This window comes from Gopherus evgoodei, chromosome 3 (genome assembly GCF_007399415.2).
Source record: "Gopherus evgoodei ecotype Sinaloan lineage chromosome 3, rGopEvg1_v1.p, whole genome shotgun sequence".
NCBI classification, from domain to species: domain Eukaryota; kingdom Metazoa; phylum Chordata; order Testudines; family Testudinidae; genus Gopherus; species Gopherus evgoodei.
Window position 1 is genome coordinate 172934798 of NC_044324.1, and position 16640 is coordinate 172951437.

General features: G+C 45.4%; 1 protein-coding gene across 7 annotated transcripts in view; it reads right to left on the bottom strand.

The window, feature by feature from the left end:
• Positions 1-16640, bottom strand: part of DISP1 (dispatched RND transporter family member 1) — a 181712-nt gene that overhangs the window by 72923 nt on the left and 92149 nt on the right. Inside the window, exon 1 of one of the 7 annotated variants that reach the window (XM_030557452.1) lies at positions 3083-3246. The exons of the other annotated variants lie outside the window; for them this stretch is intronic. The gene's annotated coding sequence lies outside the window, so the exon portion shown is untranslated. Of the gene's footprint in view, positions 1-3082; positions 3247-16640 lie in introns of those variants that run through there. 7 annotated transcript variants of the gene reach the window in all.

Consider the following 16640-nt stretch of genomic DNA (forward strand, 5'->3'; position numbering starts at 1 on the left):
TTAGTCTCCTTCCAGAAGAAACAGTATAATGGATTCAAGTCCCATCACACTACAGATTTGTTAGTACATAAGTGTGTACCCTTGTTCTCAGTTCTATAAACTCAGATAAATCCTTCCAAGACTCCATTTACTATACCATTAATTCAATGCACAACCATTCTGAAGAGGCCTTTCTCCCCTTTCACTTCACCAAAATTATTTTTGCCATTGCTTCCTCCTCCCCCCTCAAAGTTCACAAAAGTAACAAGTGGCGCCTAGTCTTTGATATTGTCTTTCATAGGACAGCCTAATTCTCTATCAAAGCAGTATTTGTTCAGAAGAAACTTTTAAATGCTTTATGATTGTTGATCTGTTTTTGGCTCTCAGATGGACATTCCTAAAATTCTCTAGCATTTAATTTTTGTGTGTTCACAATATGTGGGAGTTGGTTTCTCTCAATTTCCTGATTCTTGCTTTTTATTTTGGTTGTAAACCGCTAGTTCGTCCTTGAAAAGCCTTCATTATTTAGTTACGGAAAACTATCACAAAATAACAAAAAGCAAAGGTCCGTCCTCTCCACATATAGAACACTTTTCATTTACTTAGTTTATGTCTACTTTAAAATTTATCATCTGTGTAAGAAGAGACGTCTTTTCAGTTTCTATTCAGTAGCAATTGTTTATAAGAAATTCTTAGCAATTTTTAAAACACTTTTAAACATATTACAGTCTTTTTAACACGTTGAGTATACCAGTGTTAAACATTTTTGAATGCTACAGCTACATTTTGGATGTTTGATGGTACTGAACTTATATACTTCCTATTTGTCTGGGATTTTTGCATTTTTTTTCACTGTACAGTAACTAAGTGGACCATAATCATAATAATCTCACTTTTGAATATATTCATGCCTTTCTTTGCTGATAAATAGCTTTTCAGTAATCTAAATATTTGTGACAAAGTAATGGTTAGGGTACAAACATAATAAAGCTACCTACCCAAGCCATATAAAAGAAGAAGAAAGCATCAAATTTACAGAATAAAAAATTCTTCTTCTTCTCTTGCCACATTCAGTATCTATATTAAGCTGTTTTTCCTCCATCCCCTTCAACGGCTTGATATGCTAACAAGCTGGCCTGTCTTAAACCTGGGACACTATGATTTCATTTCCTGCATTGCAGGCTAGGTCAGGAATTGCAATTCCTGTGACAGGGAGTTTCCAGATGTCACCAAGCCAGGATTGTAGATCATGCTGCAAATGGGCACCTAGTGAATTGATTTCATTCAGCTGGCACACTAAGTAACCCATCAACAGCTAGGAAGTGAAGGAGTGGGGATTGTGGAAAAGAGCCAAGGGTGGGGAAGACAATATTTTTAAGACCTTCATAAATATCTTATTAACCAGAAGTTAACTTGTGTAGCACGAGCTATGAAAAATAGATTATTATTGGAACCGTCTGTGGTGCTTTGACAAGCCCTTTTTTCTGGAGAGAGAAAGAGAGAGTCTGGAGGTGTGTGTGTAAGTAAAAGATAGTTTAATACTTTTGTTTGCTCATACAAAAACTACCTGAAGAGGATTTACCAGTTTATTGCAGTTTGTTTTTAATACCATCACATTTGTGATTCAACAAAAAACTAAATGCACAGGGAAGAACAAAAAGGAATTATAATAGGTCACTGCAAAAATTACTGTTTTGGAAAAAGGCATATAGCTAGAGACAAGTATGATCACTACAAATGTTTTCTTTATATCTATTTATCTCAGTGTATTAGCAGAAATAGCTCAGCAAAATGTAAGAGCATGGAAAGCAGTAAAAACTCATTGCCTGCAACGGAAGTACTGTCCTTACACTTAATCTTATTCTTAGTTTAGTGACTTTCTATTACCATATAAAGGGTACTTAAGTTTTCATAATCACTAATACTCTTATCCAAAATAACCCTACTCCATGTACACTCAAAAATCAGAATCACTCTTTTTTTGGGTGTGTAAAAGGAGTTACTTGTACTAAAAGATTCAAAGGGATTTAGTAAATTGTATAATGGGGTTACCATATAAATATACCTGCAGAATGTCACCAAAAAGAAACCCTTTGCTATGGTACAATTACTGCTATAACAAACCACTACAATGCCAATTTGAAAGATATGTTATGTAACAGGTTAAAAACCTGTATATTTTACAGATTCATTACACAGGAGTGTATTGCACTAACAAAACTCTCTGTACCTAAAAAAATTCTGTTTCTCTCTTGATTATACCATGCCCACTGATTTGTAATTATGATATAAACTGGTAAATTTTATGCTGAAATTTTTTAGTACACATCCAAATTTCAAAATAAAATTATATTTGGAGATCCTTAAAAATTCCATTACTAATGATTTTCTCTTAAAATGAGAAAAATGATGTGTATTAAATATGCAACCAAAGTGATAAATATGCATGTCAATACACATCAAGCAGAGATATTATAACCACTACATCAGTTTACTTGCTAATAAAAATAAAATGCATTATCCATAAGTAGTAGCAGATACTTTACTAAAACCATTGTATGTGCAAAAACAGATTAAAAAGAACATTCATTACACTTCAGCAATATTTTTCTTATTAAGCTAGACATCCTAATAATAATTTTTTGCAATACACTTTTCAATGTACTTCATTCCTGCATTAAAATTAAAAAATAGCTATTTAATCTCACATTAGTTAATTTAGACTCTGAAAAACAAGTGAGAAACTACATATAATACTGCTATAACAAAAGATCAAACCTACCTACTATAGTAACAATGGATATTTGTATTAGCCCTGTTCTGTTCCAGGCACTCAAATGTTTCTGAACAGCTGTAACCTTTTACAAGAAAGGAGTCTGCTTGTTACAGTCAGCGTAAGTTTTTAGTGCAAATAAAGTGAATATACATCAAAGTCTTAAATCTACATTTGTAATAACTTCTAAAATATCAAACAGTTTAATCTCTAGCCTAAAATGTATTACAGAAAAAATGGTTGGATTTTAAATACATTTCTATGTAAAATACTTTCCATGCTTCCTAAACACAAATAAAACAAATTAGCAGTTATAGAAAGAAATGCTACCTTGAAATTGACTAACAGTATCTCCAAGGTACGACAATCATCTTTTATGAAATCATCTGGAAGCAGAGCGTGATTTGTGAACTACTCAAACAGCAGCAACACAACAGAAAAACAAGCTGGTTGGAGCTGCCCTACAATACTGCAGAGACAAGCCTGAATGACAAGCATACGCAGATTGCCTTGAATTGGGCATGTTAGGGGCTGGAACTTTCAGTGTTTGCTCTCCTATAGACAGCTGAGTTTCTCTCCTACTTAACCCTTGGGGGCAAGATCTTAATGGTTACAGCTGGTATGGTGAGGGCTTGATCTCAACACAAGGTCAGGAAGCCAGGATATGAAGATGACAAGTAATTTCTAGCTTTTTCCTGCCTCTACAGGAGTATTCCACCAAATGCTGCTGTTAGTTATAACTTTCTTTGATCTTTTTGATTTAGGTTAGTAGATTAAAGCCTGTTGGATGGTGTTATTTGATGCTTAGACTTATTTTAAGTTTTAGGGATTCAGCTTTCTAGCACATCAGTTTTATCACTTAAGTTTATATGATCAGTATTAAATCTGTGTATATTTCTATGGATTTTGCAGACCAAACTCTCTCTTACCTTTACATTCTAAGGGGGAAAATATAAATGGATGCAACTTGCTCCAAAAACAAGTTATTTATTTATTTTTGACATGAGAATAATTTTATGGAAAATGGGATACCAAAGACAGAACTGGTTACAATATGCTCCTTTCAAATTCACTCTGGTCCTTTCCTGTCTCCTATACCACAACTCTCAAAAAGCCCAACAAATCTGACAAACCATGCAGAACAAGTGTGTTGTTTACAGATGACACAGAAAACTACCGTACCTCACCTTTCCTAAACAAGTAAAATTTAAAAACTCCAACCCCTTAAAAAGCAAAAAGAAAAACTGGTCGACTAATAATTGAAAAATGTTGTCTCTAAAACTAAAGAAATTATGGGTGGGGCAGATAGAGATTCTCATGCATATAAGCCATATCAGTGCTTTGCCCTGTGCTGCTTTTTAAATTTGTGAATTTTTTTTTGTTACATGACTATTAAAAAACAAGGATGCTCAACAAGCTAAGTTATCAGACTTGGTGCTACTATAGTTTTCAGAACTCCATAGGTCTTATTCATAAGTATTTTACCAAAACAACAGCCAGAAGAGCTTTTGTCTTTAGTCTTGGCTTCCCATTAGGCTACAACATAGCCAGCTAACATGACTTCATCATCATCAGACTCTTATCAGACCCGGTCTACACCTAAAACTTAGGTCAACCAAGCTACAATGTTCAGTGCTGTGAAAAATTTCACACCCTGCGTCATGTAGTTTGGTTGACCTAACCTCAACTATTGAAGCATCTAGGTTGATGTAAGAATTCTTTCGTCAACCTAGCTACCCCCTCTGAAATGTGGGTTACCTGCATCAACAGAAAAAACCCCATTGCCGTTGTAGCCTAGACATACCCTCATCATGCCTGCTTCCATTCCATCTTTGATGCTTAGGAAAAGACTTCCTCAACCAGCAGGCTGAACTGCCATCAGCTCTTAAAATGCCTTAACACATTTCTTCCTCAGTCTTTCAATAACAAATAAATAGGCACATTCTAATGATAGGCTATTAGACCACTTTGAGATCAGAACTTCTGATCATCTTCATCACCTAATGTTCGGTGTCAGAATTATGATCTGTCCAACGCAGACAAATCTCTTTTGGGGCATGAGCTGTGTCTTCTGTAATTTGGACCATGCTCTGAATGATGACAGTGCTCAATAACTTTGTTTATTTTTACTATTTTGTTTATTTCTTCAAACTTCTTTAAAGCACCTTTCTCAACAGTTCTAGGCACTTTTATCGATATTTAAAATATAAGAGAAGGCATACTACTTGCTAATGTAAAATAGTAAAGACAAATTGATATCTTCCCTCATCTATTATGAATTAATGAGCTGTTGTCTCAGCACTACCAGCTAAAGCAGCACTGCAGTGCCAATTTTTCATTTTAGGAACACAAACAGAAAATTATTTTATTCAGTACTGTTTCTTTTGGGGGAAACTCCCCAAAACACTTAAAATATTGCCAGAGTACAAAGACTGCACATATAGATTGAAACACTTGTTAGAAGCTACAGCATACCTGATAACCATACAAAATTATCTTTTAAAAAGATTACATAAAAACCACACATCCATTCCTGATGTATTAGATTTCAAAATGTACAATCTTGAAATGTTTAAGCCAAGGTGGATCTGAGTACTACTAACTATGACTTGGAAGGGTCTTTTTTCACTGAAAACACAAATCTCTGCTTGTGTCCTGGAGCTTCCACACCTTCTTAAGAAAAGCATGGAGTGTGCTGGGCTCCTATCTCACAGGGATTTAAGAGTTGTGAAGATAGCATGCTCTTTCAATGAGAGTAATCACCTTTACCCAAGCACTTGAGATACTGGATATGTTGGTCCAAAAATGAACTATCTGGGAGGCAAAATCCATTTTCTACTAAATGCTAGAAAACGTACATGCCGTCCAAAATCCCCAAACTCACATTAATAACTAAATTAAGAATAAAAATCTGAGTTAATTTACTTAACTTTCTAAAAAAAAAAAAAAAAAAAAGAGAGACCGTTGCTTAGACATATTCCCCTCAGCATCAACCTGGCTACAGGAGCGCTGGTTTCCATGCTACACCCTTCAGGGCCAGATTGTGGCAGTAAGGAAGCGAACACTGGTTTAGCAAAGGAATTTTTTAGCCATAAACACAAACTCTTCAAAAACCAAAACACAAACAAAATACCCCACACAGCATAAGAGAGTTACAGATCTTAGGAAACAATTAACTCCTGAAACCAACACCTCCTTGTTACTATGACCTCCCCAACTGTATAAATCCTTGGTTTAGTCTAAGTCCTTAGACCAGGCAGCTCTTCTGCTAGTGGAAATGAAATGACCTCTATTCATAGAGAAGCACTAAGCACCACCTTTTAAAAACACAGCTTCACACCTTTCTTGCCCATGCACTTCTGCTGGGGAATTTCAAGGCCTCCCACAGCTGCCAGGTAGAGTTGCTCAAAATCAATGGCCCTGCGAGTAGAAAACCCATTGTTCCACCAGACTGGAGCCATGCAGTGTTGATGGCCTTTAGCTGCTCTATCCTAGCTTCCCGGACATAGTCTCTCCACTAGGGCAAGGATAACACTACAGTTTAAGTCGACAAGTTATGTCGCTCAGTGGTGTGAATTAGCCAACCTCCTGAGCGACAAAACTTATGCTGACTTAAGCGCAGATGTGGACAGTGCTATTTTGATTGAAAAACGTCTCCCACCAACATAGCTACCACTGCTCGCAGGGGCTGGAGTAACTAAGCCAGTGGGAGAGCTCTGTAAGCCGTCGGCTTAGAGAGGCTCCACTAGAGACCGTGCAGCAGCACTGCAGTAAACTCTCTAATGTAGCCATAGCTTAGGTGTCAAATCCCAACTACAAAATGGATGCTCTAACTCACACTAATGATTACATTCAAAATGGAGTTAAACATAACAACATTCACAAAAGACAATGGAATGCATAATTTGACACAGATACACTCCCCAAATCGCCACAAGCAGAATGTAAGAAAGCTAATCTCAGTCACAGAAAGTTAATTCACCAGATATTTTTGCAAAAGCTACCTAACTTATAAAATACCATCTCTGTTTGTGGTCATTAAAGATCATATACACCGCTACCTTGAAATAACGCTGTCCTCGGGAGCCAAAAAATCTTACTGCATTATAGGTGAAACTGCGTTATAGAATCATAGACTTTAAGGTCAGAAGGGACCATTATGATCATCTAGTCTGACCTCCTGCACAATGCAGGCCACAGAATCTCACCCACCCACTCCTGTATCAAATCTGTGTCTGAGCCACTGAAGTCCTCGAATCATGGTTTAAAGACTTCAAGGTGCAGAGAATCTTTCAGCAAGTGACCTGTGCCCCACACTAAAGAGGAAGGCGAAAAACCCCCAGGGCTTCTGCCAATCTGCCCTGTAGGAAAATTCCTTCTTGACCCCAGATATGGAAATCAGCTAAACCCTGAGCATGTGGACAAGACTCACCAGCCAGACACCCAGGAAAGAATTCTCTGTAGTAACTCAGATCCTACCCCATCTGACATCTCATCACAAGACACTGGTATATTGAACATGACTCTAGGAGCCAGTCTCGCCGTCACTCACCGCGCCGGTCGACCTCCCGGCACCGAGCTGGTGGCAGGTCCCGGTCCCGGTCGACCTCCCGGCACCGCGTCGGTGGCAGGTCCCGGTCCCGATCCTGGCACCGAAGTAGCGGCCGGTACCGATCCAGATCCCGGCACCGAGACAGAACCCGGTCCCGATCCCGGCGCCGCTATGACTCCCGGTACCGATCCCCGGCACCGAGAAGATCTTCGGTGCCGAACCGCGCAGACCCTTATCAGCCCGGGTCGGCCCCGCCATGGCCTTCTAGGCAGCCGTCGGTGTCGTCTCAAGCGGACAGCGTGTATGCGCTGGGCACCGACAGGCAGGCGGCATTGTTTCAGGACCCTCCGCAACAGGACCAGGGTCCGCAGCAGTGGGGGTTTTGGACCCCCTGGGCATACCATCAAGCCCAGGGCCCCCAACACATTCCTGCTAGGCCTGCAACGGCGGAGCACAGGGTGCCAGAGGCTTCATTGTCTCGCCCTCCTCCCTCCCCAGATGGAGAGGAAGGATCGAAGCAGCAAGACCCTGCTCTTGCTCCTGAGACAGAGGCGAGGGCTGAGGGGGACCTTCCACTGGACACTTTCTTGCCGGGGGTCTCCTCATCCTCCTCCCCCGACGAAGCGGTGGCTGGCACCTCCTCCAGTAGCCCTCCTCCGCTGGATCTCAGGGCGCACCAAGACCTCCTTAGGCGAGTAGCTCAGAATCTGAGCCTGCAAGCCGAGGAGGTCTCTGAGATCGAGGACTCTATCGTCACCATCCTCTCATCTGATGCTCCCACCAGGGTCGCCCTACCCTTCATTAGGACGATCCAGGCCAACGCCAATACAATCTGGCAGTCACCGGCCTCCATCCCCCCTACGGTGAGGGGCGTCGAGAGGAAGTACATGGCCCCCTCCAAGGGCTACGAGTACCTCCACGTCCACCCGACACCGTGTTCCCTGGTGGTACAGTCGGTGAACGAGAGGGAGCGCCACGGACAGGAAGCTCCAGCCCCCAAATCCAAAGAGGCCAGGCGTATGGACCTCCTCGGCCGTAAGGTCTATTCGGCTGGGGCCCTTCAGCTCAGGGTTTCAAATCAACAAGCCCTGCTCAGCAGATATGCTTTTAACTCGTGGGTGGCAGCGGACAAATTCAAAGAGCTGCTGCCACAGAAGGCCCGCCAAGAATTTGTGGCCATTCTGGACGAGGGCAAGAAGGTTGCACGAACCTCGTTGCAAGCTTCTTTGGACGCTGCAGACTCGGCTGCCTGCACCCTCGCCTCGGGGGTAACGATGCGCCGTATCTCCTGGCTTCAGGTCTCTGGCCTTCCACCGGAGCTCCAATACACCATCCAGGACCTCCCGTTCGAAGGCCAGGGCCTGTTTTCAGAAAAGACAGACCCCAGACTTAAAAGTCTCAAAGACAATCGGGTCATTATGCGCTCCCTCGGGATGCACATGCCGGGAACGCAGCGCAGACCCTTCCGGCCACAGCAGCAACAGCAGCGCAGGCCATACCCCCAATTCCGCCAACGGCAGGACCTCAATAGGCGCCGTGGCAGGAATGGAAGGCGTAGACATTCGGGGAACCAGGGGGGGCAGAATCAAAGCTCCTCTAAGCCCCCGCCTGGGCCCAAGCCTTCGTTTTGAAGGTGCGCCCGAGGGCGCAGTAACAGTTTTCCCCCCGGATCCTTCCCCCCCGTTTTCCAACCGCCTTTCGTTTTTCCTCCCGGCGTGGACCCAAATAACATCGGACCGCTGGGTCTTACACACGGTGCAGGCGGGATACCGCCTGCAGTTTATATCTTTTCCTCCTTCCCGCCCCCTTCCTCGTCCCTCTTCACGAGCAATTCCTTCGACAGGAGGTACAGACGCTCCTCGACAAAGGAGCTATAGAGGCGGTTCCGGAAAACGAGAAAGGCAAGGGGTTTTATTCCCGCTACTTTCTGATCCCCAAGGCCAAGGGAGGCCTCAGGCCTATCCTCGACCTGCGAGAGCTCAACAAATACCTAGTGAAGTTGAAGTTCCGCATGGTATCCCTGGGGACCATTATCCCATCCCTGGATCCGGGAGACTGGTACGCCGCCCTCGACATGCAGGACGCTTATTTTCACATTGCCATTTGGCCACACCACAGACGTTTCCTTCGATTCGTGATGGGCTGCCTTCACTACCAATTTGCAGTCCTCCCATTTGGCCTTTCTACGGCCCCGAGGGTATTCACAAAATGCATGGCAGTCGTTGTGGCACATCTTCAGCGCAGTCGTATCCACGTGTTCCCTTACCTAGACGATTGGTTAATTCGGGGCACGTCGGAACTACAGGTTGGCAGCCACGTCCGCAGGATCACCGGCCTGTTTGCTACCTTGGGCCTCATGATCAACATAGACAAGTCCACCCTGCTCCCCACGCAGAGGGTGGAGTTCATTGGGGCCGTCCTGGACTCCACCGTGGCCAGGGCTCTTCTGCCGTTACCGAGGTTCCAGGCGTTGTCGGCGATCGTTCAGCGATTGCGGGCAGCCCCCTTGACATCAATACGGACATGTCTAACCCTGTTAGGCCACATGGCAGCATGCACATTTGTGACCGGTTACGCTCGGCTCCACATGAGGCCCCTCCAGTTGTGGCTCATCGCACATTACCGGCCGGCAAGGCAACCGCTAGACATGCTGATCACAATCCCCCAGGGGGTGTTAGATTCTCTCGGCTTGTGGTTAGACCAGTCCGTAGTGTGTGCGGGGCTCCCTTTCCACCCACCTCAGCCTTCGGTGTCCCTAACAACGGATGCCTCAGATCTCGGCTGGGGGGCCCACCTGGGAACCCTGAGAACACAGGGCCTGTGGTCCCTGCAGGAGGTGAAGCTGCACATCAACATGCGGGAGTTGAGAGCGGTCCGCCTTGCTTGTCAAACGTTCTGTCACCAGCTTCGAGGTCATTGTGTCGTGGTATTTACCGACAACACGACGACCATGTACTATATCAACAAGCAGGGCGGCACCAGATCCTCTCCCCTATGTCACGAGGCGATGCGACTCTGGGACTTTTGTGTAGCCCACTCCATTCACCTCACGGCTTCCTTCCTCCCCGGAGTACGGAACACGCTGGCGGATCGCCTGAGCAGATCCTTCCTATCACACGAGTGGTCCCTTCGCCCGGACGTCACCCTCTCAATCTTCCAGAGGTGGGGTTATCCCCGTGTGGACCTCTTCGCGTCCGGGGGGAACAAGAAATGCCAGGCGTTCTGCTCCTTTCAGGGCAGGGAGCCCGGGTCTATAGCGGATGCCTTCCTTATTCCGTGGACGACCCACTTGTACTACGCGTTTCCCCCGTTCCCACTGGTCCACAGGGTCCTTCTGAAGGTGCGCAGGGACAGGGCTCGCGTGATCATGGTAGCCCCGGCGTGGCCCAGGCAACATTGGTACCCCATGCTGCTGGACCTGGCCATAGCTGACCCAGTTCCCCTGCCCCTTCACCCGGACCTGATCACCAAGGAACACGGGACTCTCTGTCACCCGGACCTGCAGTCGCTACACCTAGCGGCGTGGTTCCTGCGTGGCTGACCAGTTCTGAACTGCGCTGCTCCACCCCGGTACGGGAGGTACTTTTGGGCAGCAGGAAGCCTTCCACTAGAGCGACATACTCGGCCAAGTGGAAGCGTTTCTCCTGTTGGTGCGTGGAGCAAGGTCTCCGCCCTATGGAAGTTTCGGTGGCCAATATTTTAGACTATATTTGGTCCCTCAAACAACAGGGCCTGGCGATATCGTCTTTGCGGGTCCACCTGGCAGCTATCTCCACCTTTCACCCAGGTGGGGATGGCCGCTCCGTTTTTTCTCACCCTACGGTGACTAGATTCCTGAAGGGGCTGGAACGTTTATACCCTGACGTCCGACTCCCTGCTCCAACCTGGGATCTTAACCTGGTGTTGTCTCGGCTCATGGGGCCCCCCTTTGAGCCATTAGCTACTTGCTCCCTACTCTATCTCTCTTGGAAGACTGCCTTTCTAGTAGCTATCACCTCAGCTAGACGGGTGTCGGAACTCCGGGCTCTCGTGGTAGACCCTCCGTATACAGTCTTCCACAAAGATAAGGTGCAGCTGAGGCCACACCCTGCCTTTCTCCCCAAGGTGGTCTCGGCCTTCCACATCAACCAAGAGATATTCCTCCCGGTTTTTTTCCCGAAACCTCACTCTTCAGGCAGGGAGCAACAGCTCCACTCGCTTGATGTCCGTAGGGCTCTCGCGTTCTATGTGGAGAGGACTAAACCGTTCCGCAAATCCCCCCAGCTTTTTGTGGCAGTAGCGGACCGCATGAAGGGGCTTCCTATCTCCTCGCAGAGGTTATCCTCATGGGTAACATCCTGTATCAGGACCTGCTATGACTTGGCCCACGTCCCTACGGGCCGTGTGACTGCGCATTCTACCAGGGCGCAGGCGTCGTCGCTGGCTTTCCTCGCCCGTGTGCCCATCCAGGAAATCTGTCGGGCAGCGACCTGGTCATCGGTCCACACCTTTGCTTCCCACTACGCCCTGGTCCAGCAGTCAAGAGAGGATGCGGCCTTCGGATCTGCAGTGCTCCATGCCGCTACTTCTCTCTCCGACCCCACCGCCTAGGTATGGCTTGGGATTCACCTAACTGGAATGGATGTGAGCAATCACTCGAAGAAGAAAAGACGGTTACTCACCTTTGTAACTGTTGTTCTTCGAGATGTGTTGCTCACATCCATTCCACACCCGCCCACCTTCCCCACTGTCGGAGTAGCCGGCAAGAAGGAACTGAGGAGCGGGTGGGCCGGCAGGGGTATATATCGAGCGCCATGGCGGCGCCACTCTAGGGGGCGACCTGCCGGCCCACTGGAGTTGCTAGGGTAAAAAGTTTCCGACGAGCGTGCACGCACGGCGCGCACACCTAACTGGAATGGATGTGAGCAACACATCTCGAAGAACAACAGTTACAAAGGTGAGTAACCGTCTTATACTGTTTGTAAATTATGAGGGTCCCTGAGCTGGAACCTGGAGTACAGTGAGAGCCTGGGTTCCTGTACCAGCCACTGGGAAAGGGTACAATCTGGTCAATAGAAAGAAAGACTTCCTGAGACAGATAGTTTTGAGGGACTTTGATACCTCATAATGGAAAAACTATAATGACCTAGTGAAACCAGACATAGGGGGAGCACCCTGAGTTACGGAGAGGGATCAGTCGAGTCCAAATAGAGAGAAGGAGAGACATAGTGTGAGGAACTAAAGGAAGGGGCATCAGACTGGTCAAAAGCTAATCCCCAGCCACATGGAGGCGTCACAGCAGTGAGCAGTAAACCCAATGACAGGGTCACTTCCAGGATACTGGTCACAGGTGAGGCATTGACCAGACCATGTGACTGATACCTTTCCAACATGGCAGCAGCTCCTGCCTACACCTTCTTCGCTGGCTGCCTCCTCACCCTTCTCTATGCCTAGTACACCTATGGGAGAAGCATTACAGATACCCTTTGACACGGCAATGTCTTCTGAAGGAAGAAAGCTATTCACGAAAAGGGAGCTGAAGGACTTTGCTTGTACTAGATGCTAAGAGGAAAGCTAAGGGTCTTTGTGGGAGCTTTGCACACTTCTATAGCCCTTCAGCCAGAGAGGAGTTCAGGCGCTTTGGGAATTCTGTGGGAAGGAGACAGGGTGTGTGACATAATATTTTTTACTGGACCAACTTCTGTTGGTGAGAAAGACAAGCTTTTGAGCTTACACAGAGCTCTTCTTTGGGGGAAGGTGGGGGCTAATGGGCTTTACAGGACACTGCAGGAATGCTGTCAGGATGTTACAAGAGGCTGAAGGACTGGAGAGAAATAAGAGCGGTGGATTAGAGAGAAGAGATTTATAGAGAAAAGAGGAAAAAAGTTATTCAGAGGTTAAAATGGCCAAGATAGACTTGTTCCATATGAGACAGACAATACTATGCAAGTATTTTAAACGTCTTTACTTTTTTGTTTTAAATAATTCCTATCTCTCTGCTAGAGTTTACTCATGGTATTTTTCTTGGGTAGAATATGCTTATTGCAATTTTGATGCCAATATAAAATACAGAGTCAGCAATGAAGCTAACCTTATTTACAAGAAAAGGGACAGGGGACAAAAGAAAACGCAAAATTTGGCTGTGAACAGTGTTCCCTCTAAGTTTTTCCCATGTACGGAATAAATTTTGTTACATGCACCAATATGGAAGTGATGTGTGACACATCACCTCCATATCATCACTTCCATATTGGTGCACGTAACAAAATTCATGTGGCAGGGGTGGGGCCGAGGGGTTTGGAGTGTGGGACGGGGCTCAGGGCTGGAGCAGGGGGTGAGGGCTCTGGCTGGGGGTGTGGGCTCTGGGGTGGGGCCAGGGATGAGGGGCTCAGGGCTGGAGCCAGGGATAAGGGCTCCAGCTGGGAGTGCGGATTCCAGGCTGGGGCCAGAAGTTAGGGGTTCAGGGTACGGGAGGCGGCTCCAGGCTGGGGCAGAGGGTTGAGGTTAAGGTGGGGGTGGTGAGAGCTCTGGCTAGGGATGCGGACTCTGCGATGGGGCTGGGGATGAGGGCTTTGGGGTACAGGCTGCTCTGGGTCTACGGCAGGGAGAGAGAACTCCCCCCAGCTCTCTCTCCCCGTAGCAGCACCTGCGCTAAGGGGGGGAGAGGCGCTCTCACTGCCATGGCAGCTCCAGGGCACCTCTCCCGTGGCAGGGCTGGGCTGAGGGAGGGGCGCCTCTCCCGTGGCAGGTCCGGGGCAACCGTGAGTTTAGAGAGAACTTAGGCTGTGACTCCAATGTATATTAGTTAAGATTAGTTATCTGTTAAATGGAAAAGGTGCCAGATTCAAAAAGCAAAGGCATTCCATTTCTGTTGGGTGGGGAATGATGGATTGTTCATTTTCACTGACATGTTATATGCCACTAAGTACTCTTGGCTGCTTATCCAATTCCTTTGGGTCAAGAACAGAGTAGAAACTGAGGCTCTCTGAAAAAAATAAAACAGAAGAGGGTAATAGTACCCGGGACATTAGATATGACAAGAAGCAGGTAAACCATCTTACGTATCTTTTCATTTCAATTGTTTATGGTATAAAATAGATTAATCAGATCCAAGCCCTTTATTTCAAAAGTCACAAGTCATTGCAGTCACAAACATGGTTTCAAAGGAGCCACAAAGGTTGCTGCTAAGGACACTCTACTCCTGTACAATCACCTGAGATGAAATCCTAGCCCCACTGAAATTAATGGGTGGGTTTTGCCATGAACTTCAATGGGATCAGGATTTCACTCCTGGTCTTAGGCAGGAAAGTCCAAGGTTTTGGTGGATTCAGGCTCCAGTTAGGCTTTATCCATTGCATATACTATGTAGTAGACTGAAACTTTTAGCACAGCATGGTGTTAAACTGCATAAATAAGCAAACAACATACTAAAACATGAAGTGGAGTGGTTTGGTGCTTTATCCAGGATGTGATTAGACGAGGCCACAATACATGGACGGGACTGAAAGAAAAGGCTGAAGTGGTGGGAATGGTAGGTCCTTTAGTCACCAATCCTGCAAACACATATACACATGTAGTTTTACTCAGGTGAATAGTTACATGTTTTCAGTATGTAAGCCTTAGAAGTTAAACTATAGATAAAGTTTTGACTTGCTTCAACTGCTTAATATTTACTGTGTTTTATGTGAATTTAATTTTCCTCATCTCAGGGATGCAACAATCCAGAGGGCAAGGATTCCTTTAGTTCATGTCTCACTAAGGAAGGTGTGCTTACCCAACCATCTCTCATCATTTAAGCTACCACTTATGTGGCAGCTGTACAAAAGGACTATTCAAAGCCTGATGAAGACTGTATCATCCCATGGCAAGGGGGTAAGAATAATTACAAGTAAAGCATGTACCTTTGTACTATCTAGACTTTTAGAAACTGGGGGAAAATTTAATTAAATACAAATTGTGAAAACTATTTTCTTGTATATTAGAGGAAACACTGATGGAGCAGTAGCCACTTATGTTTTCCCCTTTTTTATATAAAAAAAATAAAAGCACAAACTGAGCAACTCAAACTGCCTTCTCCTAAGGGATTGGAATGGGAGAAGGAAAACAAAACTACAAAGGTACTGAAGAATGTACATATGTACTTCTATGTAAATAAATGTGTGTTTTTGTCATATTTGTGGATTAGGGGAAAGAGCTAAGAGGTATGGTGGGAGAGAAGGGAATGGATGGAAAGGATCCAAGATATTTAAAACGGTTGCTGCTTTATCCTGGCATTCATCTAAATATCCTCTCTTTTCAGCAAAGTTTACACAAACACAGGTCTAACAAGACCGCTAGATACATATGCAAATCACTCCCAACATAGGGAATCATCATATCCCTAGGAATTAAGTACTGAGCCTTTCAGCTTTAGGCTGCCAGTTTGAAATCTCCCCAGTTTAGTGATGGCCAAAAATTACTGCTATCTGATAGATCCTCAGTAGATACGATGTAAATTGGTTGTCCCAATCCAGTTCCCCACTCAATAGGCCTTTATCACAAAATTTTCCACAACAGGCACCCTAAAGAAATTGAGTTTGAGAAGAATGAATGGAGTGTAGAGAATGCCCTACCACTTAAGGCCCAAGAAGCAGTCCTTCCAGCTCCAGGCAGAAATACACTGTAGAGAGTGGAGTAGGAAGGGAAAACGTTAAGGGTCGATACCGCCCATGCTGTAACTTCGTCGATGGATAAACAGATGCTTTCAGGCTCTTAATCTAGGACATTTTGGAAGCAGGAAATCCACCAAACACTAAGACTATTAAACAGAACTAGACACCTTTGATGATTTGTTTGTTTAAACCCAGTGAAAAAGAAATATTTGAAGTTGCATCATCTTAAGTGATACTGAAGGCTAAGTAGTGCAGACTGAAGGTGTCTAGTTCAAAGAGTGTTGTAACAAAATAAGAGTTGAACTTCTTAGGGCAAGACGGTGTTACTCGTCTATGCAGTGCCCAGTACAATGTGGTTCCAATGCTGACTGGAGTAGACACTCAAATCACTATGGGCATGGCTACACTTGCACATGTAGAGCGTTTTGAGTTAAACCAGCCTTCATAGAGCGCAGTAGGAAAAGTGCTGCAATCTGTCCCACTCTGACAGCTGCAAGTGCACTGGCATGGCCACATTAGCAGCTCTTGCAATAACCATAGAGAGCAGTTCATTGTGGTAAGTATCCCAGCATGCAAGTGGCTGCAACGTGCTTTTCAAATGAGGGGAGTGGGGTGGAGCGTGACAGGGAGTGTGTTGTGTGTATGCAGGGGGAGAGAGAGTGGGTTTTGGGGGGGTTGATTGCATGTCAGCATGCTGTCTTGTAAG